Consider the following 24,715-nt stretch of genomic DNA (forward strand, 5'->3'; position numbering starts at 1 on the left):
GACCCCCCTACACCACCTGGTTCGGAGCCACCGATGAGCTCGAACCCACAAACCATTTCACACTCCAGTTTAATCCAGCCTAACCAATTTATACTCCTCCTACCTTCCAATTACCCAAGCCCTATCCCGCCGCTGTGACCAAACGGGAACTCCAAAACAACAGGGAGGGTGGGAGGGACAATTACCAGGTAAGTGTCAGTTTAGTTAAAATGTCCCTTAGTCATAAAATGGCCGCTTAATATACTCCTATAGTCCAACCCCCATTTACCCATAACCACACCCCTTTAACTGGTTACTCCCCTGCCTACTCCTGGCTCTGTCAAGGCCCACTCCCCTGACTGCGCTGTTCCATGGGCTACAATTATCTCCAAGCACAGAAAAAAACATACATTTTTATGAAACCCCAAAAAGTACCTTAAAACCACATAAAACCCCATAAAAACCCCGTTCTGGGTGAACAACATATCCAAAAATCACCCAGATCGGTTCAGGGGTTCAGGAATTTCCTGGAAGTCATAGTTTTGACCGACCGTGCACATGGTCCTTATGCCCAAAACAGTTCCAGGGAATTAGGCCCAACGGTCGGTCTCTCTTTATGGAGTACAAAAGTACATACATCACATAAATGGAGCCTTGTAAAGTGCATTGGGCAAGGTATGTTGCAGGGCCCATAATTACAGAGTAGGAGGCTGGCAAACAGGCCTTCCCCCGCCCTGCAGAGCTCAGTCTGCGCTCAGGTTTTTTTTTTGGTTTTTTTAAGTGCGACGGATATTATGGTTTTTTTTTGCCTTTTCTGTGGCTGAAAAAATAAGATTTTAGAAAAAAAGAAGACATCAAATGGTAAGTTTTTTTTTTTTTTTTTTACAGGTACTTAATTATTGTTCCCCCTAACTATTTTTAGGGTGAGGGGGGTAGGTAGGGATTTTAATAATTTTTTGGGAGGGGGTGAATAGGGGATTGAGGAACCCTAGAGGGCCCCCACCCGCCGCTCAGGGGTGGGGGCTGGGGGGAGGACAATAGGTCCCCCCTTTTCAAGTAATTTAGGACCCCCACCCACCGCTCAGGGATGGGGGCCAGGGGGGAGGACAATAGGTCCCCCCCTTTTATTTTACTTTAGGGCCCCCACCCGCCGCTCAGGGGTGGGGGCTAGGGGGAGGACAATAGGTCCCCACCCTTTCAAATAATTTAGGGCCCCCACCCACCACTCAGGGGTGGGGGCCAGGGGTGAGGACAATAGGTCATGCTTTTACTTTGAGGATTTGAAAATGTATGAATGGTTGGTAAAATACAAAGATCTGTTCACTGTGGCATCATGAGCTATTGGTTTGGTAAATACTTCAAGTGGTGTGCTCAAGAAAGGCCCGAATCACGAACACAAGATAGATTAAATAGAAATGTAACACTGTTGGAGTTATTTCCCACTTAGCAGCCATATATTTATGGGGGAAGAATGGAGAGGTAGGCGATTGATTGTTACATGAGATAATTTGAGAATAGTAATGGTAATCATTTCTTTACAATCTAAGTGCAAAAGGGTAATAATTTGCTCAGACATTTGGTTTTCTAAGGAGTTTGAAATTAAATATTTGGCTAAAGGCCATGCATATACCAAGAAAATAAATAGACTGGCTGAGGATCTTCACGGTTACAATTGCAGGAGTTTCGGTTTATGGTACCGTGAGCGACATCGGTAGGAATCCAGTTTAAATCAGACCTCTGGGAATTAATTGGGGACAGATAAGTGTTATTATAATGAATCCAGTGGCAGTCTAAACTTGGCTGGCTTATGGCAGGGTATGGAATGAGTAGTTATTTATTTAATGAAATAAGTGGGAAGGATTCCATTAGGAGAGGATAAGGTTAGTGTAATACAGTTTGTGGTTCATTTAATTCAGATAGGTTTTCTAAATCGAAGTTAGCAAGTAGCTTGGCAGGGGTTGATTTTCTTTTGCAAACTATATGATTGTAAACCAATCAAGCGGTATTTCATAGTTCATCAATGGTTAAAAGGTTATAGGAGAGCTTGCCAATTATAAAATATTATAAAATAATACAAAGCCTATTTCATTTCAGCTTTGACAAACGTATTTGAAGTTCTAGAAGTAGTACGGTATGTTATTCTTCTTTTGAGTCAGTTTTATTTAGGTGTTCATTTATAATAGTTTTCACAGCCTGAAGGATTGGGATTTATTTTAGAGAAGATCCGTTTGTTTAATGGGCTTCAGTGGGATGATATTATAGTCAGGAATAAGAAAGTCTTTCTTTGTAAATCTAAACGTATCAAGAAGGCAAAGGTAGATATTTAATGCTGTCTTGTACCGAATGCAAGACAGCATTTTCTGTCTTGCATTCAGTGCTTGCACATGGCACATGCTACTCCGGTCTCAACAGGGATGTGCACAGCTGTAGTTTCTGTAGTGTAGTGGTTATCACGTTCGTCTAACACGCGAAAGATCCTCGGTTCGAAACCGGGCAGAAACATTACTTTCGTTCACTTTTGGATTGCTTTCCGTTAGAATGCGCCTTTTCGAAGTCTGTTTGCAAATTTCAAGTGCATCTGTTCTTTATGTCATATTCCCTACAATGGGAGAAGGGTTTTGTGCAAAAATCACCTTCGACAAAAGCAAAACTCATGCTCGCTGTACTTTCAGAGATGGATTTTCTACTAAAAATGCAAGAAAATCATGTTTACTCACATGAGCGATCAGCTTGCTGAATAGAATTGTGGCGAAAGTGACCTCGCCACTGGTTTTTGGAGAGGAATATTTGCCAACCTTTTGCTCTGTGACTATGGCCCCTTTTAATTTGTTTTAGCTGAGAGACCCTATTTGTGGCCATTGGGACTTTAGACAATGGTTCTTCGAACTCCCGAACATTCGAAGTGGCCGCCATTCGACATTGGAACACGCGGTGGCGGCCATCTTGTTCTCATTGACTTAAACCGCGAATAGACTTCAGGGGGACTTTGCCGCGAATGCCCTGGAGCTATTTTCGGCATGAAAACCTCGCGGTTCCTGGTCGGTCCTCCAGCGGCACTTAGCCGCCAATCTATGGAACTGTTTTGGGCATGAAATCCCGGGTTCGCCTGGGCAAAATTATGACTTCCATGAAATTTCTGAACCCCGATCTGATCTGGGTGATATCAGATATGTCGCTCACCCAGATCAGAGCTGTCGGGTGATGTAACGTTTATGGGGATATGTTGTGTTTTGGGCCACTTATGGTACTTTAGAAAAATGTGCGTTTTTTATTTTTTTCTGCCTGGGGTTAATTAAGTTAATGCATTAACTGCCTTAATTATATCACAGGCAGAGGGGAGGGATTGTTTACTGTATGTGTGTAGGTTTGGAAATGATTGACTGGACAGATCAAACTTTTGCCAAGAATACAATTTCACATCAACAGACTGTTTTCTTCTTCTATGTATGTTGAAGGAAAAAGGCATTTGAATCTGAGGACTTTTTAAATACGATGGGTATGCAGCAAACACCTTCCACCAATTTTCCTGTGCAAAGTCACCATTGTGGCAGTTTCTGTAGTGTAGTGGTTATCACGTTCGCCTCACATGTGAAAGGTCCCAGGTTCAAAACCTGGCAGTAACCTTATTTAATTTTTGCTAAATCTGCTGACGTTAGAAGTCTTCTGAATTGGAAATGCACCTGCTTGACTATGAATCCAAAAATCACGTATACTCGGCAAGACGTTAGCGATCTGTTAGCTGAATAAAGTGGTTTCCAAAAACCTGAAGCTAATGTTGTCTGAGAGAAAGCTGAATTGCACTCATTAAATCAGCATGCGCCATGTGCAAGTACCGAATGCAAGACAGCATTTTCTGTCTTTCATTCAGTGCTTGCACACTGCGCATGCTACTCCGGTCTCAACAGGGATGTGCGCAGCTGTCGTTTCTGTAGTGTAGTGGTTATCACGTTCGCCTAACACGCGAAAGGTCCCCGGTTCGAAACCGGGCAGAAACATTGCTTTTGTTCACTTTTGGATTGCTTTTCGTTAGAATGCGGCTTTTCGAAGTCTGTTTGCAAATTTCAAGTGCATCTGTTCTTTATGTCATATTCCCTACAATGGGAGAAGGGTTTTGTGCAAAAATCACCGTCGACAAAAGCAAAACTCATGCTCGCTGTACTTTCAGAGATGGATTTTCTACTAAAAATGCAAGAAAATCATGTTTACTCACATGAGCGATCAGCTTGCTGAATAGAGTTGTGGCGAAAGTGACCTCGCCACTGTTTTTTGGAGAGGAATATTTGCCAACCTTTTGCTCTGTGACTATGGCCCCTTTTAATTTGTTTTGGCTGAGAGACCCTATTTGTGGCCATTGGGACTTTAGACAATAGTTCTTCGAACTGATTAACATGTTGTTTAACATTAAAAGATTGTTTCGTGCTTAGTTGAAGTGGTGGAAGAATATTTATCTATAAGGCCTAGAGTGGAGAGCCCATTTATGCATTCTGATTTATTCAGTAAAACAATTTTCAATTTAAAAAAAAATTGTAATAATTGTTAAATATGTTTGTTTTTGTTTTTTTTGATATTGGTATTCTGTTCCTTTGGTGACTTTTTCTTCTGAGGTAATATCGAGTACCAAAATCATCATTTGCTATATATTTTCATTAATTCCATTTTTAAAAAAATATATATTTGTAATTTATATACCTTAACATTCAGTTTTGAATTTATTTTAATAATATCACATATGTAATGTTACTCTTAAAATACATTCGTCTTATTAATATGTAACATCAAGCATACATCCAAATCCTTACACATCTATACTGCCGGGCACAGTCATCTATGGGGAGAAATGAGGGGATAAAGGGGCACTCACTAGGCCCCCGATGTATAAATTACTGCTCTCAAGGGTTCCAAATTCTATAATACAAATCTAGATTTTCAAAATTTGTGTATACTGCTTTCTCCAATAATCGCTGAAAATCCACCTGAAATTTAACTTCGGACCAACATGGAATTTCTGAGGTCTTCCAGCATCTGGCAATACAAATTTTTGTAGCCATTAGAATCTGTATTAAAAGCATTTGTGATGGTTTATCTATCTTAGGAAATTCTATATGAAAGAGGAAACTTTGAATAGTTAGAGTATTCCCAATCATTTCTTAGTGAGGATAGTTCTGTACAATCCCACCATATATGTTTGTGTGAACCAATGTCAGAGTTACACCTCCGATATTGTTTTGATTAGTATGGACATTATTTTGAAATTTTGCAATTGTATTAGGTACCATATACCATCTGAAAGTAATCTTGATATAGTTCTCATAAAGTAATATGTTTTATTAGAGTTTTTAGTTAGTTTGAATGTTTTTGCCCATTCTTCCTCCGAGAACATAAATCACATTTCCTGTTCCTAATTCGAAGACTCTATTTAACTTCTCTTTAGGTTTTTGTTCCTATTAATCCTTGATATAATCTTGTTTCTTCCTTATGTTGAAAGGATATTGTCGATAATACTATTATCTATCTTTTTGTGGCTAAATATATTTTTTATTTTAATGTACGTTAGAAATTCTGTTTTTATAAGGGGGTTACTCTCTAGTATTTCATTTAAAGTCCTAATCTTATTCCCCTTAAAAAGTCTCCTAGGCAGCTAAACCCTTCTTTCCATTTAGCAAGATTTACACCAGTGATATATCCCGATAAAATATCTATTGCTAGATAAAGTCTCCCCAATGCCATATCTTTTTTTGAAATTATTAAAAAACCTATATTGTTCTATAGCTATTTTGGTTGAAATATTTCATTTTTTAAATGCAAGGTGTGAAGAACTGAACCTTGTCACGTGTTCTTGGAGAGGCCTGCTGGCCAGCCTCTTACCAAAATACTATGGGCCCTTTTAAAATCTATGTGAACAGACTTGGTTCGTGGGATTTTATATTTGGTTCAGGAACCAAACAGCCGCACGAGCCGGAGACCACCCTGGAGCTTGCTAAGCCTAATTGCTACTTTGTAGCAATTTCCACCACAGTGTTCTAAGTGTTCGTCTGGGTGGCTGTATTTCCTATAGACGATCACGAGGTGGCGGCTATCTTGTTTGCATGAAAACAGGCAGCGGTGTTTGGTCGTCGAGTTCAAACTCCCGAACCTCGCTAGACTTCCATGATCACCTGGGTTTGGTTTTATAGCACTTAGGAAGACACTGTTCGGTGGAAACGTTCCCACGAACAAGGGGGACAAGCTCCAGGGTTAGACTATTGACTATGTTAGGTAGATTGTTCGATTTTTAAACTACCGAACTAGACCGGTCGCAAGCCCTGATTCTCTGGAACTGTTTTGGGCATGGGACCATGCGTGCGGTCAGTCAAATTATGACTTTCAGGAAATTCCTATACCCCTGAACCGATCTGGGTGATTTTTGGATATGTTGGTCACCCAGATTAGGGCTATCAGGGGATGTAACCTTTGTGAGGATGTTGTGTGTTGTAAGGCATTTTTGGGGTTTTATAAATTTGTATGTTTTCTGTGCCTGGAGATAATTGAGTTTAATAAAGTGCTGACTCAATTATCTCCCAGGCATGGGGGAGGGATTGACCTATTTTGTTTGGGAGTGTCCTGGACCTGAGAGCCCATGTAATTGTGTATATGTTTTTACTGTAGTCATTTTACACTTTATTAAGTCTAGGCTCATGTTTGGAGGTGGAGTGCTATATTCAAAGCTCATAGGAGGTGACTTCCACTGCGGCCCATCAGGCCCACAATGTCAGTGCAAGGTAGGGCCACATGCACCTGTTTGGACTTCTGGAGAGCCCTCAGCATGTTCTGGAGCATTTCTGCCTTCACCGGTCTGGAGTCTCTGGTCTTGGGCTTAGGTGGAGGCTGTAATGATGGCCGCCATTTGTCCGCCTTCCTCTTCTTCTGGGGACAGCTCCTCCGAGTCTTCCAAGAAGTCGGCAGAGCTGTCCAGGTCGGCAGCCATCTTGGGCCCATATGCGCCATGCGCTTAGTGGAGAAAATCTCCAATATTCAACTATTTTATCGCCAGGTTTTGGTATCTTAGCCTGGAGTTCAGCGATTGTGCGTCTGCTCAGGTCAGTTGCTCGGCTCCGCCCCAATATACCGATCTTTTAATGATTTCCCCAACTCCATCTTAGCTTTGATAGCCATTTTAATTAGGATCCCTCTTATGTAACTCTTTAAAGTGCACCACAGAGTACCTATTGATACTTCTCTGTTATCATTCAATAGAATAAACTCCTTAATCTGTTCATACAGGTATCTACAGTTTCCTTCTGATTTAAGAACTTGTTCATTTAACCTCCAAGATGACCTTATTACTGATAATTGCTCTTCCTCTATCTCAACAGTTATTGGAGCATGGTCTGACCAAGTAATTAGATCTGATTTTTTAAAGTAATGTAAGTTGTTTGAATCAGTGAGATAAAATAATCAATTCTCCCCTCACCCTCTAATTAAAACAACCATGCAGGTGTGGCAAACATTGGCAACACCACTCTTACTCACCACCACACCGTCCCCAATGCTGCCCCTAGCCCACAACCAGGTCTTTCCACCAGGAAGGGAGCCGAGGATGCTGGTTCAACTACTGGGACACGAAATACCGAGGCTCTGCCAAGCCACGGACAACGGCCACATCAAAACACTAGCGGCCATGACGGGAAACTCCAACCACCCATTCATGCTACAATTCAGATACCGACAACTGAAAGGGTTTATACACGAAGCCATCCAAAACAAACACACCCTCAGACCCCTAACAGCGTTCGAAGAGATATGCATGGACCCGGACCCGATGGTAAGAGGCCTATCAACGCTCTATGAGATGATCATGCGGATGAGGAGACTGCCACCCCCAAGCTTCATGGGGAAATGGGAAACAGTTCTAGGCACCACATTTACACCCAACCAATGGGACAAAATATGCACCCTCTCACTTCACTGCGCACCGTCCAGTGGAACACAGGAAACAGCATACAAAATCCTAGCCCTCTGGTACCGCACCCCACTCCATACACACCTCTATGACCCCACGAAAGACGACACATGCTGGAGATGCACCACACACATATGGTGGGAATGCCCGATCATCCAACCATACTGGTCAGCCATCCACACGATCATTAAAAGATTCACGGACGCCCCGCCACCCATGAACCCTGCAACATTCCTCATCCACGAAATGTGAGCAAGGGGTTTATTACCAGACATAAGACAGGGAGGAACAGGCTCGACCTGGACCCAGGAGCCCACTACCCAAGCCAGAATAGTAGCGGAAGACCCCACTGACAGCGAAGACCTTAGGTCTGACCCTACGAGACATGAACATCGTCCTGACATTCCCCCACACAGTAAGAAACTACCCGCTAATCGCCTTGTTACAGGACAGGAATCACCCCTGCCACAATAGGTGTCCCAGAATAGCTATAACAACCATAGGTTAGGGGGAACGGCCCATCTACGCACATGTTATGGGACCTGCGAGTCCAACTAGAAATGGTTTCTTAATGCTACTAGGTGACTTGCATGTCACCACTGTTGTTATTCGAACCTACTTCATGTTTGAGAAGTAACTGGAAAGCTTCATTAACGGACCTGCGTGTCCACACTAACAACTTCATTCAAAATTGAAAATTCTGAATAAAAGAAATTTACCAAAAAAAATAATCAATTCTCGAATAAGCTTTGTGAACTTTCGAGAAAAAGGAGAAATCTCTATCTTGGGGGGTGTTGAACTCTCCATATATGAAATAAATTGTATTCGACTAGCATTTCTTGGAAAGATCAGTGGAGGCCTTCTGGTTTGTTTTATCCCATTTTACATCCACCACTACATCCATATGCCCTGCTATTAAAAGTTTCCCTTTCTGAATTCCAATTACATTTGGTAATATTTTCTCCAAAAAAGCACTGAGTATATATATTCAGGCATATATGTTGACCAATGTATATATATTTTCATTAATTTTACAAACAATGATAACATACCTGCCTTCTATATCTTTTTGTTCTAATATCAGTTCAAATTTCATTCGATCAGAAATTAGTATCACACTTCCCCTCTTTTTTTTTTTATTAAAGCTGAAAATAACAGGGTATTTATTACATCTCCATCTTCGTGTATCACCTTCCCTACAATGAGTCTCCTGAAAAAACATATGTGAAGGAGCTTCCTGTACCCCAACTGGGTACCTCCACCGACAGATGCTCCTAGTGCTCACCAAGAACCATTAACAATGCACCAGACACCATAAGCACTGCAGACCTCACAACCGCTGAAGCTTGGTTGGGGTCTCTCCGTCTTCTGCCCACCCTGGACCTACGACAAGGCTTCAGGTTCCAGTGGGTAACCCTCTCCTCCAAGAGAGTATAGCAGGATCAGCTGTAGAGCTCTTACAAGAGTTAGTAGAATCCAAGGGAGTATAATGATTATAGCAATCCCTGTAGTGATTATTGCTGTTCCCTACAACACAAGGCGAGGCTGCGAGTTGAGGGTAAGAAGTCTGAAGGTTTATACAATTCCTTAGCCCAGAGGAACACCCCCTGGATGTGATGGGGCACCGGATTACAAAATGTACAGACCAATAAAAACAATCGACTCACAGTACGACATTCGACTCCCGTTCAAATTGTCTACGTTTTCTGGAAAGTAACTTTTCAGCTGAGTTCGTGCCGTCATGTGTCCAATTTGAGTTCCATGAACTCGACGACAAAACACAGCTGAACCCGTTTGACTAAATAAAATGGCCTCCGCCACGTGTTCGAATGTTGAATGGCGGCCACTTCGACCACTTCGAAAGTTCGAAGAACATTGTGCCAAGTCCCAATAGGCACAAATAGTATCTTTAGTCTCAATAAAGTAAAGGGGCCATAGTCACAAGGTAAAAGGCTGGCAAGTAGTCCTCTCTAAAACCCAGTGGCAAAGTGGCTTTCATCACAACATATATCTAGTATACATATACTTTCTCTTTTGTAATTGTATCATGTAGAAACCCCCTTTTTTGGAAAGAATTTAGACCCTGGGAGTTTATTGATAGCACCTTAATAGTCATCTAGGACAACGGCTGCTGATAAGATTTTGATATAACTATGGCGGCCTCAGACATATTATTTCAAATCCCTCCATGAGTGGTACACCCCATTTTTCTGTATAGTATGACATGTGATATTTTTCCACCGGAACATTAATTTTTCATTTTGTCGTATCAGTGCCTAAATTTGAGGGGAAAAAACGTTAGTAATTTCATATGTTTACTTTCTTTACTTTTCCCCATTATAAAGGTTTGTTAATAGGGTGGAGAGAGGACTTTGACTTTAAAGATAAATGTAAACTAGTTTAATTTACATTTTTTTTTTTTCTATAAAGAGAAGATTTATATTAGAGTATAATATTTTCAGCCAGGAAAATTATAAATTAAATTGAATCCAATTATTATTCTCAGTATATCGGAAGTAAGGGGTGAATCCCTATTATAACCTTTGGGAAATAGTTCTTGTATATTTAAAAAATATATCATTGTTTTAGTTTGTTGACTTGGTTTTAATATGAGAGTGATTAAACTTGCCCTTGTGTACAAAACTTGTAAGTGTCACTTATTCCCAATATCTCCAATTTCCATAACAAAAAAGCCTAATTTATTTAATTTATTGTATTAAATCCCACATCTATTTCTCAATAGTAATTTGTTTAAATTCCATTCTATTATTAACGCCTCCTATGTTGATCCCATAGTTCCGAAACTATGCTACTGCAAATGTGTACTTACAAAAAAACCAAAACAAAACAAAACCTGCAAAATTGATTCTTGCATATTCTTAATCCCCCTTTATTCCTTATATTATCCCTTCTTTACATATTCCATGTATGTTCCCCTTTCCAGGCCCGGACTGGCCATCGGGCACACCGGGCAAATGCCCGGTGGGCCGCGATGGCCGTGGGGCCGAGGCCGGCAGGGGAGATCACAGGATCTCCTCGGCCGGCCGCTGCAGGGCCAGCGCTATCCGAGCGCCGGCCCCGCTGTGTGTCTCCATGGGCCGGTGGGGAGATCAAAGATCTCCCTCACCGGCCCAGAGACACTGATAAAGGCGGCCGCCCGGGGCTGAGGAGTGAGGGAAGCAGGAGAGAGGACCGGCGGAGCTCTATCCAGCAGCTCCGCCGGGTCCTCTCGCGAGGTCTGAGCGTTGCCGCGGTAACCGCGGCAACGCTCAGATCTCGCGAGAGTGAACTCTAGCCTGCAGGTTAGAGTTCACTCTCACCACTGGACCACCAGGGAAGGAAGCTGCGGAAAGAATACCCCCTCCCAGGCATGTTGTAAGAAGGGAGGGGGGATATTAAGCAACTGCCCCACCTCCAGCATGGCTGCTTCAACGCCCCCCCCCCCCCTCCCAGGCTAAAGGTAGGGAGGGGGGGGGAATATAATTTTTTTTTTTTTAATTATTAACAAAAAAAATATTTAAATGTAAATAAAAAAAATCACACTAACAGCCCCCTCACACACACACACACACACACATCACCCCCAAACACACACACACACACACACACACACACATCACCCCCAAACACACACACACACACATCACCCCCAGACACACACACACACAGCACCCCCAGACACACACACACAGCACCCCCAGACGCACACACACAGCACCCCCAGGCGCACCCCCAGGCGCACACACACAGCACCCCCAGGCACACACAGCACCCTCAGGGACACACAGCACCCAGACACACAGCACCCAGACACACAGCACCCAGACACACAGCACCCCCAGGCACACACAGTACCCCAGGCACACACAGCACCCCCAGGCACACACAGCACCCCCAGGCACACACAGCACCCTCAGAGACACACAACACCCCCAGAGACACACAGCACCCTCAGAGACACACAGCACCCTCAGAGACACACAGCACCCAGACACACAGCACCCAGACACACACAGCACCCAGGAAAAACAATAAAAAAGGCTGCGCCACAATCAGTAATAAAAAGTCCAGTTAAAAGGCAAAAGTCCAAATATATTATCCTTACAAATGGTCTTTAGTGATGAGGTCTTCTACTATTGCAGTGGATCCACTTTATATGAAAGATAAAAAGAGAGAAGGACAACCAATGGTGCAGTATGTAAAATTCAAGTATAGACGTAAAGGAGTAATAATATAAAACTCACATTTGCCAGAGCTAATAACCAGCTCTGGGGTGAAGCGCATTCAGCGGTTTAATCCCCGCTTGTGGGATATAAATGGATTCCTCTCCGTCACTGTTGTCCAATTCTCGGATAAAAAGAGACAACCAATAGTGCTCACTGTATGGTAATATTGATAAAAGAATAAAAGAATGTTCTTACAAGACAAGAGCAGACCAACTGCTCTGTGATGACAGCGTATAAATATATAAAAGAACACAATATTAGATATCCATTGTGTTCTTTTATATATATTAAAGTATTTTTGGTCATTTTATTGTGCCAATTACCTTTTTTATAGACACATAATCTATTTTACCCTGGCTTTTTAGTATTATCTTATTCACCTTTTATTGGTTTTATGTAAAACCTCTGAAATACATCTTTGGAAGTTTCCTGTACCTAAAGAAATCCTTAGGTGGGGATAAATCCACCCACGCTGTCATCACAGAGCAGTTGGTCTGCTCTTGTCTTGTAAGTACATTCTTTTATTCTTTTATCAATATTACCATACAGTGAGCACTATTGGTTGTCTCTTTTTATCCGAGAATTGGACAACAGTGACGGAGAGGAATCCATTTATATCCCACAAGCGGGGATTAAACCGCTGAATGCGCTTCACCCCAGAGCTGGTTATTAGCTCTGGCAAATGTGAGTTTTATATTATTACTCCTTTACGTCTATACTTGAATTTTACATACTGCACCATTGGTTGTCCTTCTCTCTTTTTATCTTTCATATAAAGTGGATCCACTGCAATAGTAGAAGACCTCATCACTAAAGACCATTTGTAAGGATAATATATTTGGACTTTTGCCTTTTAACTGGACTTTTTATTACTGATTGTGGCGCAGCCTTTTTTATTGTTTTTCTTGTCTTATTTTAAAGGGTTTGAGGGATTCCTTTTAAGGTTGCTGCCTATAAGTTAAGTAAGCGCTGTCTCATTCTTCCATTTTTTTCAACACACAGCACCCAGACACACACAGCACCCAGACACACACAGCACCCCCAGAGACACACAGCACCCCCAGAGACACACAGCACCCTCAGAGACACACAGCACCCTCAGAGACACACAGCACCCAGACACACACAGCACCCAGACACACAGCACCCAGACACACACAGCACCCAGACACACACAGCACCCCCAGGCACACAGCACCCAGGCACACACAGCACCCTCAGAGACACACAGCACCCAGACACACACACACATATATATATATATATATATATATATACACACACATATATATCTATATAATAACCCTCAGTGAGTTAACAGAAAATTAGAAACCTAGAATGTGACGGCAGATAAAAACACCCTCACACACAGCACCCCTCTTGCATACACACACACTGCAACCCTCACACATACAATACGTCCAAATATATATATATATATATATATATATATATATATATACACACACACACACACACACACTACAGCACCCCTCACACTGCACCACTACACACATTACGCTCCAGATACACGCTAGATCCCTTACCCTATATGCACTCTTAATCCTCTATACACACACACACTCTCCTATACACACTCTGGGTCCTTTACACACTCGATCTCCTACACACACACACTGCACCACCTACACACACACTACATTCCTTGTCAGCAAACACATACAACATTCTCTAAACACACCCTCTCTACAACCCCTGCACACACTACGTCACCTACACACACACACTACAGCCCGTATGCACACACTTGCTACATCCCCTATAACACTATGCCCCCTATACACACACTCTCTACAGCCCCTAGCCACACATATTACACCACAAACACAAATGAAATTGACCTATTTACACAATACCACACCACACTCTACACACACGCAATCCCACAAGCAGGCTCCAAACATATGCACCATACACTTTCCTGGCCCTTTTGTCCTCTGGTATCTCACTTGTGGAGTCACCAGAGACAAGTTAAAAGCGAACACAGCGCAAGCATGTTATTAAATTTGCTTGCGCTGCGCAGAACAAATACAGGGCCTTTTTCTAATGCTATAGCTCTTCAACGCGGCTCTGCGCATTGAACCAACATGCTCACTTTGAGAGGGGGCGTGCTTGTCATTAGTGATGACAAAACACACCCTCTCTGGCCCTGCCCCCTTCTTAGGGGGCCGCTCTGATTGAAAAATGCCCGGGCCTAATTTTGTTCCCAGTCCGGCCCTGCCCCTTTCCATTAAGTTATATATTTCCCCCTTTCTTTATATTTACTTCCCCCCCCCCTCTCTCTAACTAACCAACCCTTTGTCTTTTTCTTTACTCCCTTGTTGTTTTACTCTCCTCATTCCCTTTTCCCTTTTCCCTCCTCTATTCTCGTTCTATATATCGACATTTATTCTCGGATATATATATATTTTTATATACAATGTGAAGGCCTTGGCCTGTAGTTTTGGGAGGGGCTTGGATCCCCTATAAATGAAGCCCATGGAACAGCGCAGTCAGGGGAGTGGGCCTTGACAGAGCCAGGAGTAGGCAGGGGAGTAACCAGTTAAAGGGGCGTGGTTATTTGTAAATGGGGGTTGGATAATAGGAGTATATTAAGCAGCCATTTTATGAGTAAGGGACATTTTAACTAAACTGACACTTACCTGGTAATTGTCTTTGGCAGGTCTGTGTTGGTTTTTTCTTTTGTCTTTCAGATTATGGCATCAATGGAAGAAATCCTGGAGGGAGTGAGAGCTGCTGTGTGGGATAGAGGACTGGCCTGGCTTCATGAGCAACTGGGGGCTCAGGGTCCCCCCCCTACAACCCCTGCGGCGGCTGCACGGCGTTCCATGAGGAGGGCGAGACCGCCCCAGCGGCTGAGCCCTGGCATGGAGCCCGAAGTCGGCAGACAGAGGAGCCCGTCAACGGAGTCTGTTGGGGCCCTGGATGAGGTAGCGGGCCCCAGCGGAGTGGAGGTACCGCGGCCGGCACCGTCTGTTCGTCGCGGTGCTGGCCGGGCGCGGGCAGCAGCTAGGCCGAGGCCTACCACGCGGTGTGCGCCCCGCCGGGAGGCGGCAGGCGGGACGGTTGCGGCTGGAGCCAGGACACAGAGCGGTTCGGATGGAGGAAGCAGCGAGCAGATGCGGCCCGGTGAGTCAGGGAATGGCGCTGGGGCCGGGCAGCGGGCGGGGGGCAGAGCGGAGGCCGCTAGAGATCAGGCGGTGCAAGGGGACACAACGGGGGCGGCCTCTAGTGGGGCCAGGTGCAGCACGAGGGACACAGACGGCGGGTCCGCCCAGCCAGGTACCTTGGGGCCGGCAGGGCCCGCGGCTTTAGCGGACCGGAGGCGCCAGGACAGACAGGTGGAATCCCCAGTTCGCAAGACGGCCCAAAAGGGGCCAGGTTCAGCGGGTCGGGATAGCTCCCAGGAATCAGCCAAGGGCATGGAGACAGGTCGGGCTGGGAGAGAGCGGGAGGGCCACAGGGGCGGCTCCCGGGGACAGCCGGGTTTTTCGCACAGCCCTAGGCCGCATCGCAGCAGGGAGCAGCGCGGCGTCAGTGCCAGGCATGACAGGAGGCAGGCTGACGGGTGGAGGGGCAGAGAGAGGAGCAGGTCAACAAGCAGGCTTAGCAGGAGGAGATCAGTTTCAGGGGAACGGAGGAGGAGGCAGCGGCGCAGTGCGTCTGGGTCATCAGGCAGGAGCTCGCCAGGTCAGCGGCGCATCGCTTACGGCCGGGAGGGCCAGGCAGGGAGGCGGGACATGGTGCGGAACTATAGGCAGGAGCATAAGGAGGTTGGGAGGGTATGTGATCATGTGGACACACTACCCAGGTGTCGTTCTCCTTGCAGGTCTCGCAGCACTACACCCGCGGTCCTGAGGCAGGGCCAGGCTGACAGGAGTCGGCGCCAATTGGATGCTCCAGAGCCAAGCATGGCGGACGGAAGGGAAACGAACCCACGGCCTTCTGCGGCTTCGGGCTCAGGCGGTGAGTCAACTGTTGCACCACATGCAGGAACACTATTGACTTGTTTAAAATCTTTCTTAGACTCATGGGCGGGTGGGGAAATGGCTTCACCTCAGTTTGGGGCCAAGGGTCACCGGGTGGGGCCGTGGGTCCAGCGCAGGATAGCGAGGTGGGGTTATCTGCGTCCGAAACTAGTAAGGAGTCAGGGGAGAAGGTTGGTGTTGGGGGCGAAATTACCGACGCTGCGCGGCAAAACGTGCACGGCAAAACGTGCACGTGTCTTTCTTGGGCCCATTAGGTTGTCATCTGAAAATGGACATAAATGAGAAAATTTGGAAGGGTGAGTTTGTGGAGGTTTTTTCCTTACTCCCGTTGGAGGAGTTCTTAGACATGAAGGAGGAGGACAAGAAGGACGCGAAGAAGGAGGAGGAGGAGAAAAAGCGTAGGTATCGGAAGATTCCCAAAACATTTGGGAACTGGCTGAGGGCCTTTTGTATCCTGGCCAGCGTGATAGGTGAAAAGTCGCCGGATAAATGCTCCCAACTGTTTTGCTACCTAGACGGGATTGGGGAAGCGTACCGGACTTATGGCGGGGTCGCCTGGTGGCGGTACGACGAACAATTTCGCCAGAGGTTAGCGGCGAATCCCAGCATGCGGTGGGATCAAATGGACCTTCCCCTCTGGATGCGGCTCATGATGGCGCAGAAGGCTGCGCCCTTTCAAGGGTCGTCCGGTGCGGCCCCTGGGGGACCTGCATCGGCCAGGCAAAAGAAAGGCTTCTGTTGGCTCTTTAACGAGGGCCAATGCAAGTGGGGAACGTCGTGCCGGTTTAAGCACGAGTGCTCCGGTTGTGGGGGGGCCCATGGAGCCAGTCGGTGTTTTAAGCGAGGTAAGTCCGCACCAGGAGTGGGAGCCAATGGAGCGTCGGCCCCCTCCGCTGCCGCGGGGGGCAACCCCGGTGAAAATAGGCGAGATGCTGCCGTGGCTAAAACAGTACGGTAACCATCAGGACGCCGAATTCTTATGGCGAGGCTTTACGGAGGGTTTTTCAATACCGTTTCAGAGTAGGGATGTGGGGAGGTTATGCAGTAACCTCAAGTCGGTGGGGGAGCACCCGGGAGTAGTGCGGGACAAGTTGCTGAAGGAGGTGCAACTGGGTAGGATGGCAGGGCCGTTCGAGGCTCCGCCGTTGCCTGACTTGAGGGTGTCCCCACTAGGGGTAGTCCCCAAGAAGGAGGCGGGTAAGTTTCGGTTGATTCATCATTTATCATTCCCGAAAGGGGCGTCGGTAAATGATGACATCGATGAGGCCCTGTGCTCCGTATCGTATGCATCATTCGACCATGCTGTCGAGTTGGTTCGGAGAGCAGGGCGAGGGGCCTTAATGGCGAAGGTGGATGTGGAGGCAGCATTCCGGCTCCTTCCTATCCACCCAGACTGCCACCATTTGTTGGGGTGCCTTTTTGAGGGTAAGTTTTTCGTGGACTTGTGCCTACCCATGGGTTGCTCCATCTCATGTGCGTATTTCGAAAAGTTTAGCACGTTCTTGGAGTGGGTAGTGCGTAAGGAAACGGGCGGGGGTACGGTGGTCCATTACTTGGACGACTTTCTGTGTGTGGGCCCGGCTGGGTCCGACAGATGTGCCCTAATACTGCGGGTTTTTCAGAGGATAGCGCAACAGTTTGGGATTCCTCTGGCTGAGGACAAGACAGTGGGCCCGACCGAGTGCCTGAGTTTTCTAGGGCTGGAAATCGACTCGGTCGTGGGGGAATGTAGGCTGCCGGAGGAGAAGTTGAGGGCGCTCCGCCAGCAGGTGAACGCGATAAAGGGCGCTAGGAAAGTTACACTTCGGGGACTGCAGTCCTTGCTCGGCAGCCTTAACTTCGCCTGTAAGGTGATCCCTATGGGTAGGGTTTTTTGTAGATTGCTGGCTAGGGCTACCTGTGGCGTTCGACTACCAAGTCATTACATCAGGGTGTCTGTAGGCATGAGAGAGGACTTGGACATATGGGACCGCTTCCTCACTAAATTTAACGGGCGGGTGTTTTTCAGGGATGCGATGAAGGCATCTGGTGACGCCGGGCTGTTTACGGACGCCTCGGGGAGCGTTGGCTTTGGGGCTTACCTTGGGGGCAAGTGGTGTGCCGAGGTTTGGCCTAAGGCTTGGTCCGAGAGCCCCTTGATTCGGAACCTCGCCTTTTTGGAGCTTTTTCCAGTTGTGGTAGAGGTATCGCTATGGGGCGAGGAGCTCAAGGACAAGAAAGTTATCTTCCACTCCGATAATATGGCAGTGGTACAGGTAATTAATAGTCTATCGGCTTCGTCCCTTCCAGTGGTAAGGTTGTTGCGGCAGCTAGTGCTCTTGTGTATGTCTTGGAACATTGTCTTCAGGGCACGGCACGTGCCGGTCTGCTGAATGTGGTCGCTGACGCTCTGTCTCGTTCGCAGTGGGAGCGGTTCCGGGAAGCAGCACCGGACGCGCAAGCGACAGGGCAGGCGTGCCCGGAGGAGATGTGGCGGCTCGGGACGTTGTGCTTGGGCGATATATAAGGAGCTCGCTGGCACCGGGGACTTGGGCCGCTTATACTAAGGTTTGGAGTGAATGGGAGGAAATGATGTCCCAGGCGGGAGCAGGCGATTCCGCAGCCGGTAGGTTGGATACGCTGTTGTGGCTTCTTTGCAGGTTGGTGGCAGGTGGGTCGTCCCCTTCTAGGGTGGAGCGCTACATGTCTGCGTTAGCTTTCCTGTTCAAGTTTAACGGGTGGGAAGACTTGACAAAACATTTTTTGGTGAAGCAAACTTTGAAGGGTTTCAAGAAGGGCAGGAGGTCCGTAGATACGAGGAGGCCGGTGTCCTTTGCCACCCTTCAAGGGTTGGTGGGGTTGTTGAGCGAAGTGTGCAGTTCGGCATTTGAGGTAAATTTGTTCTCTGTGGCTTTCATATGGGCTTTCTTTGGGGCCTTTCGAATCGGCGAATTGGTGAGCGCCAATAGGTCGGGGGCATCGGGCCTCCGGTATGAGGATGTGGTTATCGAACAGGACAGGGTCGTGATTTGGCTCCGGCGCTCGAAGACGGACGTCTTCGGAAAGGGTAAGAAAATTGTCCTGTCCTCGCTACCAGGGTCCCCGGTGTGCCCGGTAGTGTGTGGGGACGGGTTTTTGCAGATTCGCCCGAAGGTTGGTGGTTGCTTCCTGATTCACGAGGATGGGAAAGCGCTGTCGCGCTTTCAGTTCTTACGAGTCTTCCGCATGGGGTTGACGAGATTGGGCTTGCAGCCCGGACAATTTGGTACGCACTCCTTCCGTATCGGGGCTGCGACTGAGGCGGCGCGTCTCTGGCTAGGGGAGGAGCGGATAAAGCAGATTGGGAGATGGGAATCCATCAGGTTCCGTGCATATGTAAGGCCGGAAAAGTTGGTGTGAATGGAATGTTGTGGATGTGGGTAAAGGGTGCTCTGCCGGTTAACTGAATTTGTTTCCTTTCAGGCTTGGTCGCTTGGCTGGTGGGTCACTCGTTTGTCTACTGGGCGGAGAAGAGGGCCGCAGTTCGGAGACAAGGAACACAACTGGGTTTTCTTCTGGACACAGTGGACCTTCGGTGGTTTGGTTTTCGGGGTTTCAGCTGGCAGAGCATAAGTGGGGAGATTTTTGGGATGTTGTCCAGGGGGTTTGCCCCGGATATACTTTTGATTCACGGTGGGGGCAATGACTTAGGTTTGGTCCCCCAGAAGGTGTTGGTCAGGAGAATGAAGAGGGACCTGGATAGGGTGAGGGCACTGGTCCCTGGAGTTACAATAGTGTGGTCTGAGATGGTGCCGCGGTTGAACTGGAGGCATGCCAGGGACCCGGCGGCTGTGGCACGTTGCCGAGGTAAAGTAAACAAGGCCATGTCTGTCTTTATTAGGAGGATAGGGGGGGTCCCAGTGAGGCACTTTGAATTAGAGGGCGGGTTGCCCGGTTATTTTAGGCGGGATGGTGTGCACCTGTCTGAAGTGGGGTGTGATCTATTAAATTTAGGTTTCCAGGATGGTATTTCCAAAGCCCTATTTATGTGTGGTGGGGGTCGCTCGAGACATTAAGGGTTCAAGTCTCTTGCTATGGCGGGATAGGGCTTGGGTAATTGGAAGGTAGGAGGAGTATAAATTGGTTAGGCTGGATTAGACTGGAGTGTGAAATGGTTTGTGGGTTCGAGCTCATCGGTGGCTCCGAACCAGGTGGTGTAGGGGGGTCTCGGTACACCCCTACAGTTAAAAAGTTATGGATATGGGGCCTCTTTGGTAGGCCATGTGTTATGTGTTATTTGTTATTTATAATGTTATTTATTGTTATTGGGCGGGGTCATTGCCGGGGGTAATGTATGTACGGTGGGGGGTGGAGGTAAATTTACATTTTGTGGCAATGACCCCAATTTGTTACCTTGTTTATAATAATAAATAAAGCTGTGGACTTTTATATTCCAACAGAAATACGGTGTCTGTAAGTTATTGGGGGTTGGGGTAAACAGCGCACCTGCCGAATAATCGACTGTGCGCATGTCAAGGGATGCCAATCCTCCCTCACCTTACCGTTGCTGGTCTGGCGAGTCACCCCTCCCACCACTCCCTCTATTCATATCACCCTCTATTCATATCACCCTCTAAGGTGGGCCCACTTTTATTACAGGCCTACTGCTTTGTCGGTTCCGGCACACCACAACCGACTGGTGCAAAGTTATTGATGTTATGGTTATAATATGCTAGGTTTCTGTCTTTACGGCTATATTGCCCCAACTACAAATATATATATATATATATATATATATATATATATATATATATATATATATATATATATAAATATACATATATATCATTTTTTTCCTTTTTTTTTTAAATCGACTTAGATATCAAACCTTTAGAAAGAAAGATAGCCCCTTTTACATGAGATATTACTTTTCCCTAATAATATATCTAAATTATTTTGTGGCTATTTGTTTTGAGTAAGACTAAGTAAGACAGAGAAGAGAGAAAAAAAATGAAAAGAAAAAAAAAGGTATAACTATTATGGCTTAAAGGGGAATTCCTATTTTGGTTAAGTCTTCAGATGGATCGTTTATCGTGATGGTTCTATCACCATAAAAAATCAAACTTTTAGTGGGAAAGCCCCATTTTGGTGGGTTATTCTTGTTCCTTAGTGTAATGGTCATAACTCTGAATCGTTTTCGACTATTTCTTGTGGCTAATGAAAGATCTGGGAAGGTGGAGATTGCAGAGAATTTTGGATCCTGAGGCTTATTGTAACATATTTTCCTAATCAAGGCACCTTTTAATGCACGTTTCAAAAATTGCACGATAACATCCCTTGGGTCTGTTGTTTGAATATTATCTGGCTTTCGGATTCTATGATATCTCTCAAAAGGTGCTGATCCAATGTCCTGTGGGTCTAAGAATTGAGCCATATAATCCTTTAAGTACTGCTCTAATTTCTCTGATTTGATTTCTTCTGGTATTCCTTTAATTCTTAGATTGTTTCTCCTTGATCTGTCTTCGATATCAATAGTTTGAATTTCCAATTTCTTTACCTGATGCTTTAAAATAGAATTCTGAGTTTGGGCTAATTTAATTTCTTCCCGCGTGTCTTTTAAGGCGCCATCTTGCGTTATTACCTTCTGTTATAAGTCCAATACCTCTGATTTTAAGTCAGATATATGAGACTTAAAGTCATTGTGGATTTTTTCATGCAGTCCCTCTAATGCTCCAAGTAAGCTTTTCGGAGACACCATCTTATTTTTGGTAGACTGGGTTTTTTCTTAAAGCAGTAAGTTTTAGACAAGGGTGACACTGACCAGTAGCTCCCCTTTCACAAAATACATGCATTTCTCAAGCCATTTTTTATGAATAGGGAACTACTGCGTGACTTGTCTCTGATGTGCAATTAGGTAGCCTAGTTGGATGTTAGTTGAAAGCTTCACACACAGAAGCCCTGCACAAACCCATATTAAACAAGGAGTGTCACGAACGCACCCTACTTCAAGAGTGTGCGTGACGTAGTTGTGGTGGTGAAAGGATTAAAGTTCACTATTTGACTGCACTAGACTGGAAATAATGATAAAAATCCCCCTTAACACCACCCACAATTAAGCATAATAATATAAGTATTACTATTTTAACACTGCCACACAAAGACAATTTATAAATTAGGTGCCTTGGTCCCCCAGGTAATTTAATAATAAAAACCCACCAAATGTAACTTAGTACAATATCTAAGTAATTGCAATATACTAATTAGTCTCTTCAGGTAACATGATTCTTTACCAGACAAAGGCAGAACTTAATAAAGGAATACTTAATTTGAGCAAAAATTAGTCACAGTGCATACAAAACATAGATGATAAATGATTTACACCAACAACAGATAAAAACAAAAGGGATAGAATAACAGAAGTCCTAATCACTTACTCAGCTTTTCAAAGTAATTCTTCTGCCCCAGGAGGTCTCTGGTAAGAAAGATGGTGACTCATTTAGAATTAGATTCTGGCCCCTCAAGCAAGTACAAAGACACATCTCAGTATCATTAGACATATACCCTGTGGATTATCATCAAGCCTCACCCAGAGGTGGAGATAAGGCATACCTATAGTAGCAATTAGTGACCACCCCCTTTTGTTACAGGCCAAATGGAAATATTTGGTTCTATCTTCTCTTATGTACTTTCCACAGAAATAATACCTGCATCTATGAATTGGTTACCATTTTCCCAAATTATAGATATGTCACACTTCTTACTTGTGACCCAATATAGTGGACATCACTATCCCTTCCGCTATGGTTAAGTTACGCAAATCATGTTTGGGCTTGATTAGAAGACTGTGCTGTTCACAGTCCAAATATAACAATAATGAGGCTTAATTAATATTCTGTGGGTAAATATTAATGTTTCTTTCTTTTGGATATGATACTGGAACGCAAGGCTTGTTTTTTTCTCTTTTCTTGAAAGCTAATGATCAATAACATATCAAAGAAATCCACTCATCAATTAAAAGGTACGGACCATTTGGCTAAAGGCAGCTAGTTTACAGTGGGACCAGACATTCAGGCTTTTCAAGTGTAGAATCTCACACCTTGCAGAGCCTTTGATTGATCAAAGGATCCATCCATATGGTAAACTATCTGACCCATTTCACATTCCTATGCAATTTACATTACCCCTTCTGTCATCTGACCTCTGTGGTGGTCCCAGCTTCAAATAGGAATTAAGGCTATAAACCTTCTGACTTCCCATACAATCAAATTAACCCCTTTTGACATTGACAATACCACCTGTACCAGGTAGGCAGGTCATCTATGCTCTACACAAAGTACGATCTAGGACAATATTCCATAGTGCAAAAATGAACAATGCACCCTTGCCGTGACCAGGAGGATGAGGACAATTCTATGACACTTACATACACGCTTCACAAAACTTTAGTACACGAGCGGAAGATTGTAGGGTCTATTGACTAAAGTGAGGATTTATGGGGAAATTTGAAATTTAAGTTTAAAATAGCTGAAATTAGAAAATTCTCTAAGCCGACGATGATTTTAGTTTGGTTACTCTGGCTTATAATTTTAAATTCACTTTGAATTCTTACTTTAGACCCTGAGGAGGCAGGCAAAGCTAGCTGGATCAAGGAGCATGTGTTAGTCGGGGGGGGTGTAGGAAAAGAGTGATAGGGTGGGGCTAGGTGTGGTCAGCAGTAAGTGATTGGCAGGGTAGGGGGTATAAATGGGAGACATGTTCTGTACATTCCCCCTGCCATTGTGTAATCGGCTAGGAATTGTTCCCCTCCCTCCCTTTAGTTAGGTTATTTCTTTGTTATGTTTCACTGTTTTTCTCACTTGCCTTTTGTCACAGCTTGTCGGTGGTTGTCCTTGTCAATCGTGGGTTGGACTGGGGGAGTCCAACGGGTGTGAAGGAGAGTGGGGCCGATCCCTCCCCTAGCCTCGGCGAAGCTAAGGTATGGTTTATTACGGACGTGCCCACTGAGCCAAAGTTCGGCTAGTGGTTAGCATGGTGTTGGTGGAAGACCAGGTTTATGGCCAGTGTTCGTTTGGACGAGGGGGGAGGGCAAGGTGAGTTTCCGAGGTTACGGATAATTGATTGGCAAGGACGGGTATGTTTATGGAACATTGTTAAGTTGCATTGTAAAGTTATGCTGTTTGATGTTCAAATTATTAAGATTAAGATTATATATATATTTGATACAAAGTATTGGTAATATCATTTGGTGAATTATTTAATAAAAAGCTGTGGCCTATTTTCACCAACTATGTCTCATGTTGCATTATTGGGATGATAAGGGTGTATAATAAAAGGGGCACTGCACACAATGTAGCGGCCTCCGGGTATCCTGACTGGTCACCACCGCACCGCTAAGTCCCTTCCTTTAGTCGGTCAGGAACCACTTAAACTGCAAGGAGACCTATTTCCCCCCAGTAACTGGACAAGACCTAGTTCTGAAGGTACAGCACAATTGTATTGGCCACACACGGCTTTATGCATACCCAATGCAAGAAGTGGAACACACACACATATGAAGACGCATCCACAATCCTCCCCCTCCCCGAGGGCCCAGTGCAGGAAGG

At 45.3% G+C, this 24,715-nt stretch overlaps 1 protein-coding gene and 2 non-coding genes across 3 annotated transcripts in view; 2 read left to right on the forward strand and 1 right to left on the reverse strand.

Moving 5' to 3' along the window:
* The window catches only part of CLU (clusterin), a 577,758-nt gene that overhangs the window by 262,572 nt on the left and 290,471 nt on the right, over positions 1-24,715 (reverse strand). The gene's annotated exons all lie outside the window — the stretch shown is intronic.
* On the forward strand, positions 2,409-2,481 carry TRNAV-AAC (transfer RNA valine (anticodon AAC)). Its single transcript has one exon. It is a non-coding gene; the product is annotated as a tRNA-Val (tRNA).
* Positions 3,902-3,974, forward strand: TRNAV-AAC (transfer RNA valine (anticodon AAC)). Its single transcript has one exon. It is a non-coding gene; the product is annotated as a tRNA-Val (tRNA).

The sequence above is a fragment of the Pelobates fuscus genome, chromosome 2, assembly GCF_036172605.1.
Source record: "Pelobates fuscus isolate aPelFus1 chromosome 2, aPelFus1.pri, whole genome shotgun sequence".
NCBI classification, from domain to species: Eukaryota; Metazoa; Chordata; class Amphibia; order Anura; family Pelobatidae; genus Pelobates; species Pelobates fuscus.